Source organism: Macaca thibetana, chromosome 1, assembly GCF_024542745.1.
Source record: "Macaca thibetana thibetana isolate TM-01 chromosome 1, ASM2454274v1, whole genome shotgun sequence".
NCBI lineage: Eukaryota > Metazoa > Chordata > Mammalia > Primates > Cercopithecidae > Macaca > Macaca thibetana.
The window spans coordinates 204,105,806-204,126,850 of record NC_065578.1 but is presented as its reverse complement, the minus strand read 5'-3'; the positions used below and the strand labels follow the sequence as shown (position 1 = coordinate 204,126,850).

Below are 21,045 nucleotides of genomic sequence, written 5' to 3'. Positions count from 1 at the left end.
TGGATGGATGAAGCAATGAAAAAAGTGAATGAATGGGCATTTATTTTCCAGTTGTTTTACATCCTTGTTGATATGGTTTGGCTCTGTGCCTCTACCCAAATCTTATCTAGAATTGTACTCCCATAATTCCCACGTGTTATGGGAGGGACCTGGTGGGAGACAGTTTGAATCATGGGGGCAGTTTCCCACATACTGTTCTCAAGGTAGTGAATAAGTCTCACGAGATCTGATGGTTTTATGAGGGGTTTCCACTTTTGTGTCTTCCTCATTTTCTCTTGCCACCACCATGTAAGAAGTGCCTTTCACCTCCTGCCATGATTCTGAGGCCTTCCCAGCCATGTGGAACTGTAAGTCCAGTTAAACCTGTTTTTCTTCCAAGTCTGTTTATGGCTTTATCAGCGGCATGAAAATGAACTAATACACTTGTCACCTGCCCTACACTCTTTGGGGCTTTTCAGCCTTAAACTGGATATAAGCCAGTTTCACCTGTGAGATAGACCTAAGCCACTGGGGCTTCTCTCCCCAGGAGGGTGCTCAATATATACATGTTTGTTAAGTGACAATGCTAAAGAGAGATTCTCTGATCTCCAAATAACATGTACGAAGTCAAGATTATTAACATTTCTTAACAGGAAAGAAGGAAAATAATGTTTGGAATGAATGAGCTCAGTGCTTTAACTATATGTTTACAATCAATACAGATGCACTTCCTCTTTGGTGTCTTTCCCCCGTGCACAGTGACCCGCCCCCTCCACTAGATCTTTTTTTTTTTTTTTTTTTATGCCCATGAATTGGGAATAAAGTGGCAGCAAATTTGATTTTATTGTTCCACATGAATGCTAGTCAATTTTCCCAGTGGGAATACTAAAGATGATAATTGCATGTTGTCTCATCTTGTCTGTATAGGTCTCCTCTAGTGGTAAGCCACTGAAAGCATGAAAGGATAGGAACAAGAACAAATGAAATGTAATGTGGTGCATTCTTTGAACTAATAGGGACCTGCTGTTTGAAGGGTATCACTGATTTGTAGATAGATAGTGTTAGGGAAAGCTCAAACTGTTTTCCCTCTGCTTGAACACCCACATAATAGAAGTCAACATAGAAGACGTCTGTGACCCTAAAGTATGTATTTCTCCCCCTTCCAACAGTTCAAGAAAACAGTTCAGCAGCAGACACCAACAAGGTGTCTTCCAATTCAATTCCGACACTATCTATCTAGAAATAGCATCAGGTCACACAGGTTGGGGCCTCAGTTCCAAAACTTCCCCACTCTTCAGCCATTAGTTGCAAGTCCAGGCCTCCAGAACTTCTGACCAACTGACTTCGAGCTGGGGTGCCCATTAATTTGGGTTCGATTAATTTGCTGGAGCAGCTCGCAGAACTCAGGGAAACATTTACATTTTCCAGCTTATTATAAAGGATATAACAGAGGATACCGATGAAGAGATGCATAGGGAAAGGCATATGGGAAGGGGTACGGAGCTTCCACGCCCTCTCTGGGTGTCCTGGCCTCCAGGAATCTCCATATGTTCAGCTATCTGGAAGCTCCCAAACCCTGTCCTCATGGGCCTTTGATGTGGACTTCATTGGCTAGGCATTCATTGGATTGACAACCATGGAGGAATGTGATTGAACAAAAAGGGTATGAGCTAAACCCAGCGAAGCCTGTCTGTTCAGATTCTTCTTGGCCTCTCTGCAGCATTCCTTTCTACAGGGTATGGGGTAGGACCACCTCTGGAATGAGGGTCTTAAGAACCACAGTCAGATTAGAGTCCTTCCTTGGGCAAGTAAAAGGAGGGCTGGAGAAGTTCAAAGAGAGATTCTGTGGATTGTAACAAGGGTGATGGGAGTTATGCATCAGGAACTGTGGACAAAAACCTGTATATGTAAATATACATACATATATATATAATATTATCACAGGTAGACATAGACTTTTTTTTTTTCCTTTTAGGCAGGCTTCACTCAGGGAATATAGGGAGTGACTGTCAATGGAAGGTATGGTAATAAATGGTCGGGCTCCATAGTTAGGGCACTTGATGGATTACCGGGGCTGTTGGATGTTGTAGGTGTCACTCTGCTCCTGTGGAATGCAGGCTACAGAGCTGGTCCTTGGTGGGTAATTATTAGGCAATGAGAAACAGTCTTGAACAGCACAGGGACATAAAGAATCTTGTCTGAGACACCGTCGCTTCGTGGTTTATTTCACATCACTTGTCTTTTGGGAGGAAACAATCATACTCTATTATTGATGGCTTGTACTGTTGCATGGAGAAAAGGCATGGATAATGAATATAATAGGTGACCCTAAAGCAATTGCTTTTTGTTATTAGAACATTGTTGAAGAGAGAGACCACTTTATCATAATTACTTGCCCACATATCCCTTCAACACTCACTCTTCACACCCTTCTTCTCTAATTTCCTCTGGGAACGAGGTGGGTAGATAATGAAGAGAATAGATGTAAAGGCGAAACAAGTATGTTTACATAGCAGGATTATCAAGAAATCGGGGTTCTGGCCCTGTGTCCTTGAAAGACAGAAAGCCCATTTGCATTTTCCAAGTTTTATACCCTCAGAGGGGTAAAAACTGATGAGTAATGCCTCCCTCCCTCTGTGCTGTACTCTCAGAATAATACCATGTGCTCATGCCATTCCTCAAAGCTCCTTGAACAGTGGCCAAGGTGCTCAGACAGACTTATCTCCATCACTTATCAAATGTGGTTAGAGAGACAAGACATAGATTGTACCTATCACAGTAATAACGAAGCATTTGAGATTGTATCTGTAAAGCCCAGTGACACGCTCAGTCTATTTGTATGCCAACAGAGATTCCTTACACTGGCCTCAGGTACAGAAGGGGCCACGTTCAGGGTAATTCCTTGTTTTTCTTTGGCTCTTGCCCCATCTGCTAATACAGAAAACCAATTCTCTACAAAATCATTACCTCTCCAACACGTGTCTGGGCATCTTCAGGGGATGAGTCTCTGCACAGGATTGAATCTACTGGTAGCTCTGCAGCTTCAACCAGGGACACTGCAGCTGGTGCTGGGGCTGCAGCTTCTGGCTTGTCTGGATAAAGCCACACCTGCCAAATACCACGACCCCCACCTCTGTGAACCTCAGGCATCCTCTCCCTCACTGCCTTCGTCTCCTGATGGGCCCTGCTGCTGCTTCTGCCACCTCGTGCAGGATGTTGCTACAGATGTGCCAGTGCTGCTTGGAGGTCTGTACTGAATCTGGGTGCAGTCTTTCTCTCTTTTGGGTCACATTATAATAGAAAAAAGAATGCAATTGGCTTGTGTCCTAGGACCACACTGAATTTTAATATATAATTTTAGAGTATAGCCCAATTTCTCCCTATAATACTGCTATGGGGACATGGAGATGGGCTTCAGGACAAATCATTATGTGTGATAGGCATCATTTTCAGGAGAAAATTATTGTCATTTTTAGGACAAAATGATGCTTATCACTTACATTGATTTATCATGGAGCCCACCTTCATGTTCCCATAGCTGTATTATCATCCCTCTTCTCTAACTATAAGGTTCTAGAAGTGGCTAAATGTGTCTTTTCCCCTAGGATGAATTGGTTCTCTGATGGGACATTAGTCCCTCAGCAGAGATGAGGAACCTCTGCTGGGCTCATCTCCTCATTTACCAGATGCACCAGCAGAGGCCTATCTGGGACTCATGTTGGGATCACTGGCAAAGGCTATTGGGAGGTTCGCAGGTAGGTTGGGTTGTGAAGGAATGTTTTATGGAAGAGAAAGTCAAGGCCCCTGCACACTTCCTGCCTTCACAGAGTGTACATGCTGGTGGGAAAGAAAGAGGTCACACGTAAGAAAGCATAAGGAGATCTGAGAGGGACAATTCTAAATGCCATATAAAGGAGAACTGATCAGAATTCCAAAAGGCACCATCTTGGATGCCTTAATCCCAAATGCTGAAATCCTAAAAGATCAAAATTCCCAAAATATAATTCTGGAAAAAAATAATAAACTCTTTAAAAGATAGGTATTTACACTTTTAAAAGGGGTTTTATTTGAAAAACATATAAACACACAGGACAGGACACTTCATAGGCCACTTTACACAATAAAATAGGCAATAACAACATATATGTTTTTGCAAGCATAAATACTCAGGTATATGAATGGTAGCCACATGGGTATAACAGTTACGAGCAGATAAACCATATTCATAAAGAAAAGGTAAAAAGGAGGTGTATAAAGCCATGCCACTGTGGCTGGCAATTGTGTGCCTCCACTTCAGTCATCTGAAATACTGTGAAGAACAACCTTCGCCTTTTGAGAATATTAATAAAAAACTGATTACCACTGCATGTGCAGTTGCCAAAAGAACTGAGATTTTGAGAAATTTTATCTTTCCTAAAGAAAATGTACAATAACGACTTCTCTTCATTTACTGAGGAAGCTTCAACGTTTTCACATACGTGCACAATGCTTATCCACAAAGTCAAGATTCTGATAGTGCACTCTTGTGGGCTCAAATTTGCAAAAAAAAAAAGAAAAAGAAAAAAAAGTGTAAAAGAAATTAGAATTCTCTAGAAGATTTCACATGATTTATACCTCCGGTATTGGAAGTGACATAAAGATGAAGTATATAGCATAGTGAATTGTAAAACATAATGCTGACCATTTGAAATAGTAAAAAATGAAGAACAAAAGAAAAAATTAAAAAAGAAAAGAAAAAAATACCTAAAAGGAAAATTCAACATATGAAAAAGTGTGTTGCAGGGCTAGATTATGGGCAATTGCACAGAGATAGTCCATAAGAGCTGGCCTAACATGATACAACTATCCTGTGGTTAGGATTTTGGGGATTTTAGACTTTAGAGATTTTGATCTTTCAGCATTTTGACATTCTGGACTACAGTGTTCAGGAATGTGTGTTTTGGGATTATGATCCAAACCTCCACAAGAAGATAGAGGGTTGACCTGGCCTAGTATAGGGATCAAGAAGGATCATCCTGAGGGAGAGCCATTTGAGACCTGAAGGATGAAGAGGGGTTAGCAAGACAGAAGCAGGTAGAAAAGGAAACTCTTGGCACACGGGAAGTCTGTGTGGAGGCTGAGAGGTGAAATGTGCTGAGTGTAGAACTATGGAAAGTGTTTGGTATTGCTGAAGAATAGGGAGCAAGGCGGGCAGCTGGAAAGAGCAGACAGGGACAGGTTAAGGAAGTTTTCTCTCGAGGGCAATGGGAAGCCTCTGAGGTTTTTAAAGCAAGGGAGGAAGGTGATCTGATTTGTGTGTATGAAGGGCAGATAAATTAGAGAAGAGCTGGACAGAAGGCAGGAAGAGAGACAGAACATTTAGGAGGCTGTTGCTATTGTCCTGGCAAGACATGATGGTGCAGTAAGGATGTTAGGAGAAGTAGATACATGCAAGATATATTTAGGAGGTAGAGATAGAGGCCTGGTCATTGATTGGATTAAAGCATGAGGGAGAAGGAGGGGTTGAGGAGAAGCCCCAGCTTTTGGAAACGACAAATAAATGGGTGGTGATGCTATTACTGAAATGGGGATCACAGGAAATGGAGTCTGGAGAGTTACGTTTTTTGACATATCGGGTTGAAGTGTATTGAGATTGCGCTACCTTTGAGGCATCCAAGTAGACATGTTGACTGAGAAGTACAATTTCATAGTAGTCAGAGTTCATTTTTGCCATGTCGGTATCTGGTATACAATCTATCACAGGAGAGTTCATTTTCACAGTCTTCACCTCTGATACATATCTATATCTATATCTATATCTATATCTATATCTATATCTATATCTATATTGATCTATCTGCATACTTAGCTTCCTGGGAGCTGAATAGCCATTCCTAGGCTGTCCATTTTGGTTCATGGGTCCCAGCACAAGGACTGTAATTGTAAACATTGGAAAAGATGAGATTTGCCAGGAAACAGGTGAAGGGTAGGAGAAATCCTGAGGTGCATCAGATGTGAAGGTGGTAGAACAGGAGTTTCAGAGGCAGGGAAGTGTCAGAGAGGAATGAAGGGTTCCAGGAGAAGGTAGCACAATGGGGCAAAGGAAGGTGAATGTTCCACGAAGGAGAAAGTGTTCTGCAGTGGTCAATACTGCTGAGAGTTCCCTCCAGGAAACTAAGGTTGGAGGCAGTCTATGGAAGGTGCAAATGTTACGAAGGTGAGAACTTTGATGTTATTTAGTATGCAATGAGAAACCCAGAAGAATTGGGAACTGGAAATTTATGTGCTTAAAGGACTGTGTGTCCAGTGGTTTAGAACGGGGTCCCTGGCCCCCGGCCTGTGGCCTGTTAGGAACCGAGTGGCACGGTAGGAGATGAGTGGCTGGCTGGCTTCATTGGTAATTACAGCTGCTCCCCATCACTGGCATTACTGCCTGAGCTCCGCCTCCTGTCAGATCAGTGGCAGCATCAGATTCTCATAGGAGCATGAACCTTATTGTAAACTGCGCATGGGAGGGATCCAGGCTGTGCTTTCCTTATGAGAATCCAACTGATGCCTGATGACCTGAAGTGGAACAGTTTCATCCCTAAACTATTCCTCTCCACCAGTTCCTGGTGCCAAAAAGGTTGGGGACCACTGGTTTAGAAGCCAGGGGGAAGAAAACAAAGAGCTTATTTAAGAGAGTTGTCCGTACTCAAGGACAAAAGCACCTAAGGAGGACGGCTGCGCTGGTGTGAGAGATCGCTGGAGGAAACCAGAATCATTCTTGTTGGATCATGGAAGGCAGAGAAAGAGAAGAATCCAAGAGAAGACTCTCTTGGGTCCAGTATTTAGCACAGTGACATCTGTATCACAAATGTCATGGCTAGCAAAGGTTGCCAGCCTTCGGGAAAATTTGATAGATTTGGTTTTAGGTCACTGAGTTGTAGGCAACAGCGTCACATGGTGACGGTCTCTGTTGTTGTTGTGTTTTGTAGGTGGATGAAAATGGTGTCTTCCACAGGCTCTTTACTTAGGATAAAAATGGTGTCTGCCACAGGCTCTTAGGATGAAAATGGTGTCTGCCACAGGCTCTTTACTTAGTCATTTGTTGCATTTCTGGAAATAAAGTAGTACAATTTCATAGTAGTCAGAGTTCATTTTTGCAAAGTTGACACCTGATTTTACAATTTCTGGAAACACTGAAATTAGGAGAGCTAAGGTGTTTCAATTTCCTCTTATGGTTCTTTTCTCCTTACTCCTACAATCTTAAAATATAGTATGAGCTTGCTCTTTCTATATCAAAGCAGTTTCAAAGATTTAATTTTCAGATTATGTGGGTAGGATTTACCTTTCTAACCCTTGGCCACTCTTCTCATGTTTCTCTCTGATTGCCTCCTCACACTGCTCCTTTGCTCCCCTTCCTTCCCATCTCTCTCCCTCAATTTCCTTCCTACTTAGGTCTCCCCCCAGGAAATCTCAAATGCAGTTATTTCTCAGACAACCAGATGTTAGAATGAGGAAATGTGGCCTCACTAATCCACTTGGACCTGGAAAGCAGAAACTACATAGTCTTGATGGAGCATTTCAAATTTATCTCTATTTCTCCCTTATATCTCCTGATTTCTTAAAAACAAAAATCTGTCCCCTTATAGGATTTAAATATCATAAACATTTTCCTCTGTGCTCTGACAGTTTTTCTTCATGAGATAGCAAGCACATCCTCCAAAGCATTTAATACTGGGTGCCCAGTCCCTAGTTGTTAAATGAATAAATGAATGAATGAATGATGAAGGCAGGCAGAACAGTCTCTCTACTTTTTTTCATTCTCTCCATATTGCTTTCAACTTTTTCCAGATTATTTTTTCCCAGGGGGTGTGTTTTTCCATCAGCACTGCAGAAAGACTTGGAAATAGTCACCAGGTACTGTGAAATGTCTTCCACATTGAGGCTGCTTAGAGTTTAATTAACAACCTAAACTGTTGTTACAGAAGACTGTTAAAATTAGGAAAGCAAGTGGTTTGTCAAATTATAGGCAGCCCTAGATACACAGCCAATATTAAAAAGAAATCAAATGTAAAATGTAAATCTATATACATATGTGGTATGCTGTATATGCCTTTTCTGTACTGATTTCTTTAGATTTATTACTCGGCAGAGTATGTGTGGTGCTTTTGAGCATTATTATTGATAAACGCCATCTAGTGGTATAGAATAGCAGATGCTCTGTAGATCAGTTCAACTAACACGTCATTATTATTGTTATTTTGTAAAAATAGAACCAAAAGCACTCGTTAAAGGATCCTGTTTGTCCCAAGTAGAAATAAAATTTGGAAGATTAAGATATACACTTTAAATCTGCTATGGAAGAAAACAGAAAAATCAATACAGTACTTTCTCTCAGTGCAATCCATCCACCCACTCCCTACTCATTCATCAGATATCGAGCAAGACCTTGCCAGGTTCTGTGTGAGTTGCCAGATATAAAGTTCCAGTCTCGTCTTTGAAGGATAGAAGCAAGTGGCAAACACTGATGATCTACTGTGTCTTTAGCTGTTTTCCTTCCTCCCTCTCTTCTTCCCTCCCTCTCTCCTCCTTTCCTCCTCTTCTTCTCCTTCCTTTCCTCTCTCTTTTCTTTTTCCTTTCCTCCCTTCTGCCCTCCCTCCCTTTCTCCCTTGCTCCCTCTCTCTTTCTCTCTTCTCTCCTTCCCTCCCTCCCTTCCCTCCCTCCCTTCTCTCTCTCTCTCTTTTTCCCTTCCCTTCCCTTCCCTTCTCTCCTCTTCTTTCTCTTTCCAAAGTGAGGCAAGAGGCAGAAGATACCTCTCATAGTGATAAAGTTGGTACAAGTTGTTAACCTGTGGGTCTGAGAGTAGAGAAAGTGAAACAGATAAAAGGGGTATAAAATGTAAAATAGCTATGGCCAAGAGTTTGAATCATCAGAAAAGAAACAAACCACCTGTCTTAGAAGATTCTTGGAGATACATTAGATTGGGTACATTACAGCAAAGACAAACATACAGGATTTTAAATTTCTGAAACATATGATTAAGAACTCAAGAAACTTTTTCCTTCTGAAGGACATTTGTCAGTGATCCTTAACCACGCCATCCAAGATTGGCCACTCCAGATCTCCGTGTCACACATCTATACAACATTAAATTCAAATTGGCATTTTAAATGTGTTGTCTTTGCAGTAATCTGAGAATTGCTTCCTCTGTGAAACTCCCAGCTAGGTAGTATTTTATTTCCTTGAGGATAATTTCATTATTTATCTGTAATAATCCGCATTCCCCAGAGCAGAACTGAACACATAGTAGGCCTCCGTAGATATCCACAGAACTGAGACTTTTGTATTAGATGGGTTTCTTCTAAGGCTATTACGGACAGTATAGGGTACTTAGCACATCACTTATGTTGTTCTGTTGGTTTTATGTTATTCTAGTGGTTTTCATTTTAAGATAAACATGTGCTTTGTTCGGAGCTGCAGCTGAACCATTTCTTTAAAAATTGCAACAGAACTTTGCATTTCTTAATTTACTTCACAAGACCATATTCAAACATGTTTCTGTTGTAAGAGGTTTTCTTTAAGAAAAAAAAAAAGAAAGAAAAGTTGCAGCAGCACCCATACGGTTGTCTGCCTGTGAGAACTTCCCTTTTAAGAGGAAAACAGAACCTGGCATGGATGAAGTGCCATGTAAGTGTTTGTTATACAAGTGAATAAGCCTGTGCTTGGCCAAAGGGCACCACTGTTTCCCAAACATGCCTTGCACAGGCGGCTGCTGTGTCTGCACCCACCGTGCTTCATCTCACCAAGGGTAGAGTGCTCTCTTCTCTCCTTCTTGCCTTGTCAGTTTCACATCCTTGGTGAGGCCTTTGCTGGATGGCCCAAGCCAGGTGGCTGGCTCTCCTGCTCTCCCTGTGGGCGCCACTCATTGGTGATCTTGAGCACCTGCTCTCAAGTTCTTCTCCTTGTCATAAAATTCACATACTCTAATAAATATTGCCCTTTGGGTCCTTAAAGAGTCTAATATAATAGACTCGTATACATTATACGCATTCAAAGCGTATTTGTTGCAAATTATACCTATTCATTTGACATAAAAGAAATACTTATTAAAAGATGGTTAGTAATAGAAAAGGGAAGGAGGAAATAAGGATAGGAGTATAAACCCTTATTTAACTTAGCTATTCAGGTTTATTACAGTGTACACATTTCATCTGTAAGTAGAATCCTGCTGCAGTGTGTCAAGAAAACAAAACTTCCGTTTTGCTAAATTCAAAGGTAAATAGCTAGAAGTACCAGATAAGGTCAGCCAAGAAGTTCAAAACCTTGGAACAGGGTAGACAGTTGGTATGTCTTTGAACTCCAGCTCTCTTTACACTTAGAGAAAAATAGGTAAGAGTGATGTTGGAATTATTTCAGGAGTGGATGTGCTGAATCAAAATTGTAAAAAGAATTAATCCCTTGAGTTTGTTTCTTTGGGAACCCCTAGAACATGATGCAATTCACAGAAGAAAGAAGAGTTTTGAGGGATAGAAAGTGAGGCTTGGGCAACAAGGGGAGGGAAAACCCTGGCCTGCGAGAAGGCGAAAGTGGTAAGTTCACACTAGCCTTTAGGCAAATACAATTTTGTAATTCACCATTGATTTTTTTTTTAATTTCAGCAAAATGTATAGCTTTAATATAGAATTATTTTCAGTAAGATGTCCTGAGGCCAAAATGATGCACTGATATCTTCACACGTGCTGCAATTCCACCGTCTCTGTGCTAAGTTTCAGGCTGTTTGCCTAAAAAGGCAAGAAACAAGAGGGCTGCTGGTAGGAAGACTAGCAAGGAAGGACACACACATTAAAATCTAATACTATTTCTGGAATATTTTATTTGGTGAAGAAGGTTCAGAATCATTCCTGAGATGTGTCTCTTGAAGATCTCTCGCGGTTGACTGTGAGGTGGATACCTTATGGGTTTTGCTCTTGCCTGTATGTATCACCATTGTTCTGCACGGCAAAGGGGCTCACTCAGCACCTGCCGAAGGCAGGAACATTCCGATGAAGGCCAACCTCATGTGACGTGGAGTTCTGGGAAAGTCAGAAAGTCCCATGGACCTTCATAAACGCACACAAATATTTACTCCACAGAATCAATTACAGGCGTTAAAAAAAATACTGTCAACCTTGGTAGTGGGACTTAGGATATTTCAGTTTTAGTTTGCAAAGCACAAGAAGTGGGATGGGAAGGTGAGAGGGTGAGAATTGCGGCTAGCACCGTCATCGAAGAGTGTCTGGTCAGACTTCCATGTATGATCATTATGTATTGGATATTAAGGAGTGGGTTCCTCTTCATCTATTAGACAATGGACATTTGCAGCTGTAGCAGCAAGACCACCTCAATGACCACCCACTGATCCAGGATCTGCTCCGAGCTGCAGTCGATTTGTGCTTTAGGGATCAAAATGCTGGAGGAGATGTAGTTCTTCTCCTCAAGGCCCTTACAGACAATGAAACGTGCAATAAGGTGAAACGTGAGTATGTCCTCCCTAGGCACTCCCAGGAAAAGTTCCTTCACGGGTGCTGCTCCTGTAGGGTTTTGTTGAGTACATAGGAGATAATGTTGATATCTCTTGTAGAGTATCTACAATGAATGAGAATACACCTGTCAGATGGTGAGCTCTTGAAGAGCCGAGCCTTATGTCCTGTGCATTTTATATTCCCAGCACCTAGCATGGTCTGGAACATCAGAGGATCTCCACGAATGTTTGTTAAATGAATACATGACAATCTTGTAAATGCTGATAATGGGGTGACAGTTGGGAAACTCACCAAAACCTGGAGTGCTCAGGAATTGTATTATGTCACAGGATTGCTTTTTGACCTGTTTAGTTATACCTAATCCCACAGATTATACCTATAATTTAAAGAGATACAAAAGATTGTATAATGTGTACAGCTTCAGATCACAGAGAAATATAGTGTGGGAGGGACCGCCTGTATTTAACTTTTAACAGGGCTGTGTTCTAGGAAGTGTTTGTGATAGGGAAGTAGAGATAACATTCTCTCTTCAGGAAGAAGTCTGACTCTAGAAGGGGAGGAACTGAAAGCCCCAATCCAGTCTCTGGGAACCCAGCTCAAAACTCTGACAAAAAGGCCTGCTCAGGAAATCCTACGGTGTCGCTGGAAGGTAAGTTAGAGGCTCCCTCCACCTGCTTTATTATTTCTGCGTATAGATGACTGTTGCTGTCCATTTAGGCAGAGTCAATTCCAGTCTAGCTTAAAAGATTCTTCTGAGACCCTTTAATCTTTCTGCATCTAATTCAAATGTCAAGCAATTTACAGTAATAGTTTCAAGTAATGCTTCCTCAAAGGTGAGTCAACATTTCTAAGAAAGTAGAAACGTTGGGTATAAAAAGTTCAATTTTTCCTCGTCGGAAAAACGATCCAAGACATTTCTACCGTGGGCTGAGCGCTGCCTGGAGGGCAGGGAGGAAGGGCTGAGCGGACCGGGCTGGCATGCGGGTGCCTGGAACTGCTGGTCTCTCCGTTTTCCCTGGCTTCTAAAGGTCTCTTAGCAGCATTTCCTGCACGCTGGCACCCCCTGTCCTCCTAAGATTTTACTGCCTGCGTGTTTCTCTGTGATTCCCCACCCTCCGACCCACCGGGCCCGGGGCGCCCTCCGGGGGCCGGCACACAGCAGGGTCTTGCTTCCTCGCGCTGTCTTCTTCATATGGGATCACTTCGAGATGCGGCCGTTTGGGCGTTTGCGCGGCCTCGGCGATTCTGTGGCGTCTTGGGCTGTGTATGTAGCCCCAGCGGCCGAGGCTCACGGATCCGAACGCCCGGCCGCCGCGTCTGTCCCAAGTTGGGCGACAGGAGGGCCGGGTGGGGTCGCGCCTGCGCCAGAGGAAGGCTCAGAACCAGACTCGGGGTTTTTAACTTATTCCTCAGAGGGACGAAAGCGAGTACCGGCGAGGACGGCGACAGCTCTCTATAAGCCTGGGTCCAGGTAGGCTGCCCGGCCCTCGAGCTCGCCCAGCGCCGCTCATGCTGCGCTCCACAGCCCCCTCCCCAAGAAAGGCGTTCGGGCCCCTCCCGGACGCGCCGCTCCCGCGCGCCGCGGGGCCTGGGAACAGCGCACCGGCTGAGCCTGGAGCCCGGCGGGCGGTGAGACTGACGGCGCCCGCGCCCAATCGTGGGGCGGAGCCGAGGGGGCCTGCAGGCGGCGGCCAATGGGAGCCCACAGAGCGGGCGGGGGGCGGTGCCGCCTGGCGGGCGGGCGGTGGCATCGGGAGCCGGCGCGGCAGACTGGGAGCCCGGGAGGAGCCGGCGGAGCGAGAGGAGGAGGAGGACGGAGGAAGAGCGCCGCGCCCCCGCCGGCCGCCCGAGTGCAGGCCGAGAGCTCCAGCCGCAGCCGGCGGGTCCGGGCCGCCTCCGCCGGAGCCCGGCGCGGGGAGAGTCCGGGCCGATGGGCAGCCCGGGGCAGCGGCGGGCGGCGAGGCGGCAGCCCGGGTACGCGCCGCCCGGCGCGCACAGGCTGTAGCAGGTCCCGGCGGACGGTGTTGCGAAGGTTCGTGTCGGGGAATCCGACGGGCAGCGTGGCGAGGGTAGGTTCGGGATGGCTACGGCCAGGCGGTGACTGTCCCGAAGGGGAAGGGGATGCCCTTCGGGGCGCTTCGGGGGGCTGACTTCGGCGAGGGGCGCGGGGGTGCGAGGGGCACGGGGCAGGGTCCGGCTTGTAGACGCAGATGCACCCGCGCTCCCGGGCCCAGGCTAGGAGAGGAGCCGTCGCCGCCTGTTCTCTCCAAGTTATCGATCGTCTGAAAGGTTATTCCCGTGTCGGCGACACAGGCACTGAGGAGGACCTCCTCCAGGTGCCCAGAACTCCGCTCTGACTAACGCTCTCTGGAAGGGCTCGCGGTTGCCCGACGCAGCTCCCCCGGCGCGCCTGGCGGGCTGACGCCGAACTTGCTGCGGGGCTAATTCCCCTTCTAGAAGGGGTGCACCCCGAGCGCGCGCCCTCACCGGGACGGATCCCTCTTTGTAAGACCGTGAGCAGCCGGGCGAGCGCCCTTCTCACTCAGCGCGACCTTTCTTCCCACTTTGCCAGCTCCTGTGCCTCCCCGGGTCTTCCCGTGTCAGTGAGGGTAGTTTGCCCACGTCCTAGGAATATCCCCAGGAAAACCTACAGATTAATTTTCAGCCGTGCCGCAAACCCAAAGAATCAATTTCGGCTCATCATCTACAAGAGGAGCCGAGGCTTCTCGGAAAGAGAGAACAACTTGGCATTACTCCTCTGGGAGATATTTGTCATCATTAACCTGCTTCAGTTAAATTAATTTAGCCCAAGATGACTCTGGCCTGAGTATTGGAAAAAATCAAGTGCATTGGTCACGGAATTATGCTCAACAAAACACGATTTTGGTCAAAATAAAATTGTAGACATTTTTGATTTGGTTAGATTGAGACTGGGTTTTGACAAGGATGGCTTTTTTCAAAAATCAAGGAAAAAAACCCTCAAAGAATCTTGGTGGTTCTCATGGCTTTGCTCAGTGAAGTTCAAAATAGTCGCACAGATTTTTCTTTTCTTTGCCTCTTTTGTCTGCAGTCTCCATTCTAAACGTTAACACTAGATGGCTTTCTTATGACAGACGTTTAGTAAACTGCCCATTTGAGTTGCGTTTGTGTGCAGCCTAGGTTGTAATTTTTCTAGTGTTACAATTAGTAATTGAAGAAAAAAGATCTCCCAAACTGTTGCTTTTTATTACTTTCCTAGAAAACCTACACATACCAGTATCTTTGCGGATATTGAGAGGTGGCCTATTATTTTTGGCATTCCTAAAGTTGAATTTCAAGAGACAACTTGGTTACTGTATTTAGTTACATCATTTAAGAATGTCTGTTTCATGTTTGGACTTACTTAAAGAATTCAGAGTTCTGTTTTGTCATCCCGTTTAGACAATATTTCCACTTAAAAGATGTTTACTGCTTGATTGAATTTCACTGCTTGATTCAGAGTTATAAGAGTATTATTCATGAGAAAATGCCATCTTAAGTTTTGGGTATAAATCACGTTGATTCCTCCAAAAGGATTCCATTGATCCATTTTGGGAAGAGATGCAGTTAAAGTATCTGCATGATTCATACCAGGGATTGTGTTAGGGACATCTTCTCCCCAGAGGATATTTGATTTTTTCATTTCTAAGCACAAGCCCTTTTATGACAAGCACAATAGCCCGTAGTTTCAGCAGTAACAGCAGCAGCAGGCTCCCAGTGATGTTTTTTAAGCACTTTTATTCTAAAGCAAGATCATGGCAGCCTGTCCAAATCTTGCCTAGGTAGGCAAACTTATACGCTGGATAAATATCTTGAAATTATCTTGGTAGTGCTCATTTATTGTGTGCCTTGCCCAGCTTAAAATAAGACATATTGAATTTGTTCTAAATTAGAGTGTATTCATAAATAGCTGAAGGAAAAAGAAAAAAGAAAAACTACAGAGCAAACATCTGGGAAGTAGGAAATGAAATCAGAAACAGCTTTTATCAGTACCCACATGCTACCTATAGATGGGGTGAAATGAACTTGTATAAGAAGCAGTGTAAGCACTTGGTCCGGAAAATAAAGCAAGAGCTGGATCATAGGTATGGGGGTGGAGCTTCTGACTTTTAGTATGGGCCACAGATTTTACCCAGTTGCTTTAAGTATATGTTTTTCATTAAATGCTTTTTATGTATTTAAATCATGGATTTTCTCAAAGAGCTTTAAATGTATGGAATGTAACTTTTAGTCTAATAGGGGAATTATCAGATCATGATTTGGTTTCTATGATGCTTACTGTAGTTAAAGCTGTGTAATATGGATTTGGAAGGTGTTTTTTTTCTTTTTTTTTCTCTCCCCGTTCCCCAAGACTGGGATGGTGTTTTGAAGGGTTCCTTGATACCTGAGCTTAGTAAACACTTGCCCACCTTGTGGGTCTTTTTACCTGAGGCAAAGGGGAAGCGGGTTATTATTTTGAAATTAGCAGTCAATCTATTTCTTAAAGTAAGGAAATACTAGCTACCCTGAAAAACCAGTTGTTTGGTAATTGAAACTGGTTTAAAAGCACTATGGGCATTGAAACTAGTTTAAATGGGATTGTGTTTCCTGCATACTTTGCAAAGAACTATGTGTTTATGTGAATACGGCCTCTTGCCCCCAACCATAATTGGTAAATAAGTGCAGGGTTATTTTTTGAGATTGAGGAAGGCATTGAGTTTTTGAACTTCTGATCAATTTATGGTGGTGATTTAGGATTACAAATCCTGTTAAAGACATACTGAATTTAAAGAAAATTTAGCCTGGGGTATTAATTGAAAAGCTGCTTTTTTTTTTTTTTTTGTATTGAACTTCAACGAAATACAAAGTACAGTCCTAGAGAATACTGAACCGTGTTCTAGGTTTTCTACTTCTGTTAATGTGCCTAATTCACTTGCAGGATGAGAGTAGAAAAAGCTTTAGGCACAGACAGGAACCTTGAGCTTCCTGCCTCTACCACCTGTCACGAATGAATTTGGATGAAAGTATTTTCATGATCCCTTACAGCACCAAAATGTGGGGTTTCTTTAACGTGTAAAACGAATGTATTAGAGTAATGAAAATGCCTGTCTGACTGGGATAGTTTATATTTTTCATGATTATGTCATTTCTTTGCCTTGACCTATAGTAAGTTTATATGTGAATGCTTTGCATGAGGATCATAGCTACTTGGTTTACTTTGAAATCGATGATTCAGAAATTGCTTTTTCTGTTCCAATTGCATTTAGCTGTGACGCCTTTTAAAAGAGTGGTAACAATGTGATAGGAATTTAAAAGGCTCCCAACTTTAGACATAGATTATTTTGATCCTTTCTGAACTTAATTCATAAACTTTGCTTCCAAAGAATAGCAGTTGTAGAAGGGAGCCAGATCTTGACTCACTGTTGAGGTTCTGCTTCTTGAGAGATTTCATATTTAGTGAAACCCAATTCCTTGGTTCGTTTTCCCACCCCAGTACTATATAGCCAAGTTGGGTGGTAGGAAGGGAGAAAATATGCAGCAAGTCGAGTCTAGTTGTCATAGCATCTTTGGACCAGAAAGGACCTTAAAAATTGTCTCGTCATGTTGTTCCTATACCTTTTGTTTTCATCTACCTGTAAAATGAAAAAACAAACAAACAAACAAAATATTAGGGATTGTCAGATATGTCAGCATTTAATGTTGCTGCATAAGTGTGTTGAAAATTGACAACAGCAGTTACTACTTATTGTCAATGCATTTCGTCAAAATACGTTTGATGTACCAAAAAAAAAGAAAAGGTGGGGAAACGGGGAAGAATATGTATGCTGTCAGGCCTAAAGGAGAGTTCTTCCTATCCAGAGAGGAGCTGTGTTAAAACTACCCCGCTCATGGATTTATAGCTATCCTAACACGGACACTTTTGTTTTGCATGGGTCAATGAAAACTTCACTAAGGACCAGGGTTTGGAAATCACTGAGTAGCTCAACTAACCCTTCTTTGATATTTGGATCCTTTTATATAATCTCTATATAAGTGGTCTTCCAGTAATACCTGAACATTGCAAGTAATGGGTGGGGGTCTCCACCTTTTAATGGTTTTGAGTACTAGAAAGTTTTTTTGGCCTACAGAACTGAAATCTAATTCTGCTTGTTTATTCAAATTCTACTGCCTTGGTGGCCTACGGAACAAATCCTTCAGTCTCTGTCAGAGTTGGGCTCCTGGCTGGTGTAACGTGACCTGTGTAGAGTAGAGCAGGAGTGTGTGTCATAGGTTGCATGTTGCTTGCACTGATATAGTCCAAGTTTGCATTCGCTTTTCCGGTGGTCAGACTCAACGAGTTTCCTGTTCACTAAACACCCCCGAGCCGTTAATCACATGCTGCCATTGAACCTCGTCTTCCCATCTTGCGCTGATGTCACTGCAAAGTCTAACATTTATTGCGCTGTGGTTTTGCTTTATTTTAGCTGATTCTTCCCATCATGCTTTTTGGAATTTGATCATATTATTTGGCACCTTTACCTGTGCTCCCAAAGAAATGCTGTCTGTACATTATATCAGACTCTTTTTTATATCTTTACTTAAGCTGGTGATGAAATTGTTAAACTGGCTGAATAACACGAAGTGTGTCTCTGGAAGCTTCCCTCGAGGCTTATAAGGAGTCACAGTCTCGGTTACAGTTAACTACTAATGCTCTTAATATCTTATAACTAGCCCATATATCTCCACCTTTTCACGTGGATATCCTGAAAGAGTGTGTCAAACCTCCTTTGCTGGTTCTACTGACCGAGTTTTGCTGAGTAATAATGAGTTCACTTTCAGTGTGTCCCTAGTAATGAGGACTCTGTTCTGCATATGAGTATGAAAATTTGTTGAATGACTGACTGGATTGAGAAACTAGGATCACACTGTGACCTGTGACCTCTGGAGGCCTTAGGAACTGCAATGCTCGTAGGAAAGATCAGAATCTTGTTGGACTTTCTTCAGCTTATTTTTTGGTTTGGTATTCTCTTGTGTTGAATTGCTTTCAGATAGTAGGGAAGAACACCACAATCTCTTCTGGTTCTGTTTTAATTGGTTGATACACTTCTCTTCCTGTTTTGCTAACAAACATTTAGCCAGAAGGGGTGTCTTTAACTCTGCCCATTAGAATACTCCGTATTTTTCACTTCTGCATATTTGCTTAATCTGCTGAGAGATATCCTCATTTGGTTGAGTTGCTCAAGAATAAGAACAGTCCGAAGTAGGTTATTTAGTAGTATATTCAATTACTCTTAAGTAGAAATATCTAGGTAAAGAGCCAGTGTTAAAATTTGTTACTGTGGAAAGGGAGAACTCTTGGGTGAATAAAAAATTATGTATGCTGGCTGGGCGTGGTGGCTCATGCCTGTAATACCAGCACTTTGGGAGGCCGAGGTGGGCGGATCACGAGGTCAGGAGATCGAGACCATCCTGGCTAAAATGGTGAAACCCAGTCTCTACTAAAAATACAAAAAATTAGCCGGGCGCGGTGGTGGATGCCTGTAGTACCAGCTACTGGGGAGGCTGAGGCAGGAGAATGGCGGGAACCCAGGAGACGGAGTTTGCAGTGAGCCAAGATCGTGCCACTGCACTCCAGCCTGGGCGATAGAGCGAGACTCCCTCTCAAAAAAAAATAAAAAAATAAATAAATAAAATTATGTATGCTGAGATGAACTGTTGTGTGGAGTTTTTAAAAAAGTTCTGATTAATGCTTAAGGCACAATATCCTGTGAAGTCAGCGTATCGATTGCTTTCACTGTCTTCTGGAGGTGTTTTTGATAACACATTTGGTTCCTTGTTGAACAGTGGGTAGGGTATTCACATTGTTCAGGAATAGCTTTGGGATACTGTCCTCTATGTATTGAAGTTTCTAATAAGTAATTTTAGAAATTATAGTTTTGATTCTTTTTACAGGGCAGATGCTACCTGTTTCAGGTGTTTAAATGATCTAATGCAAAAAACAGTGGTTTCTTTTGGTAGGTTCTCAAGGTTCTCAAACTTTTTTCAACATGCATCCCATCTATACACAATTGTCTAAGTGTTCATGTATGTATGCATATACTTATATACATATCTGTATACACATTTTTGCATGTGTATATGTATAATATATCTGTATGTATAAACATACTTTACTGTGCTAAGATATTATGGACATTGTAAAACAAATGTAAATTTTAAGAAGATTAATATTGAAAATAAATAGATGTAGAAGTATTTTCTCTGCACCTCAAGGGCATTTGTATCTTTGAAATGTGTGGCGCTGTTTGGAGACCACTGTTCTACTATCACTGGTTAGAGTTTGTAACTGTTGAGAAATGGAATTTCTAGGGAGCCTGTAGGATCTTGTGAGGCAAGCTGAAGACAAACTCCACTCGTAATGGGCCTTCTATTTACTGTGTATTTATTCTTTTTCCTGAAGACATTTCTGACTTTGGCCTGTTTTCTTCCAGAATTGCTTGTGGGTCTTGGTTTGAGGTTTCATTTATTGAGGAGGTTAATGTAATGGTGATGCTATTTTGCTTAGAAGGTTTCTAGTTGAACTCAGCTGGTTTTTTTTTGTTTGTTTTTTGAGACGGAGTCTTGCTCTGTCGCCGAGGCTGGAGTGCAGTGGCACGATCTCAGCTCACTGAAAGCTCCCCCTCCTGGGTTCATGCCATTCTCCTGCCTCAGCCTCCCAAGTAGCTGGGACTACAGGCGCCTGCCACCATGCCTGGCTAATTTTTTTTTGTATTTTTAGTAGAGACAGGGTGTCACCATGTTAGCCAGGATGGTCTCGATCTCCTGACCTTGGTATCCTCCCACCTCGGCCTCCCAAAGTGCTGGGATTACAGGCGTGAGCCACTTTGCCCGGCCTGAACTCAGCTGTTTAAGAAGCATCATACTATCACACTCAGACAAAACCAGTCCCAGGATCAGGGTATGTTAAAAGTGCAGATTAATAGCCTAGCTCTGTCTGTATGTGATTGGCCAGAACGGTAGCACACAGCCACCCCTAGTGCAAGGAATGCCTAACTTCCCAGCCATTAGTGGGTTGGGAATGAATGAGGAGAGACAGCAGGGAGCCCTGCTCTTGTATCTCCAGTAGCTTCCAGCTAAAGGAGCACCACCCACCCCCACCCATCCTCCTGTGCAATTTTAGTAATGGAACATAAGCAGCAAACGGGCAGGGACATTTCTGGTTTACTGCTGTATTCCTTGTACTTAAGTGGTTTTTGCCACATAATAGGCTCACAGTGAACTAATATTTGTTAAAGAAATGATTGGGAGTTGTGGGTTGAACATAAAATAACTTCCTTTATCTTGGCTTTTGTTGAACTAAATACTGTCGAGTTAAAGTTCTAATCATTATTTCTATTGTACATGATCTATCTTGAACAACAGTTTATGCCTAATTTATGTCTTTCCTGGGTTGTTTGAAATGACCTGTGATTGAACTCTGATATGGAACTGGTAAAAATGTGGAAGTTTCTGAAGAGGGTTTTGACTGTGTTCCATCTGTTACATCAAGAACTTTACAGCCCCATTCAGAGGGGTGTGGTTCCTGGGAGCCTGGGCACCCTTA

The 21,045-nt window shown here is 43.0% G+C and overlaps 2 protein-coding genes across 11 annotated transcripts in view; one reads left to right on the top strand and one right to left on the bottom strand.

Moving 5' to 3' along the window:
- The window catches only part of NTPCR (nucleoside-triphosphatase, cancer-related), an 805,437-nt gene that overhangs the window by 338,771 nt on the left and 445,621 nt on the right, over positions 1-21,045 (bottom strand). The window lies entirely within an intron of this gene.
- Positions 12,002-21,045, top strand: part of SIPA1L2 (signal induced proliferation associated 1 like 2) — a 231,911-nt gene continuing 222,867 nt past the window's right edge. For 3 of the 10 annotated variants that reach the window (XM_050769699.1, XM_050769708.1, XM_050769619.1), the window contains exon 1: positions 12,865-12,936. The gene's annotated coding sequence lies outside the window, so the exon portion shown is untranslated. Of the gene's footprint in view, positions 12,115-12,864; positions 12,937-13,232; positions 13,535-21,045 lie in introns of those variants that run through there. The other 7 variants (XM_050769662.1, XM_050769637.1, XM_050769653.1 and 4 more) reach the window with 6 other exon arrangements.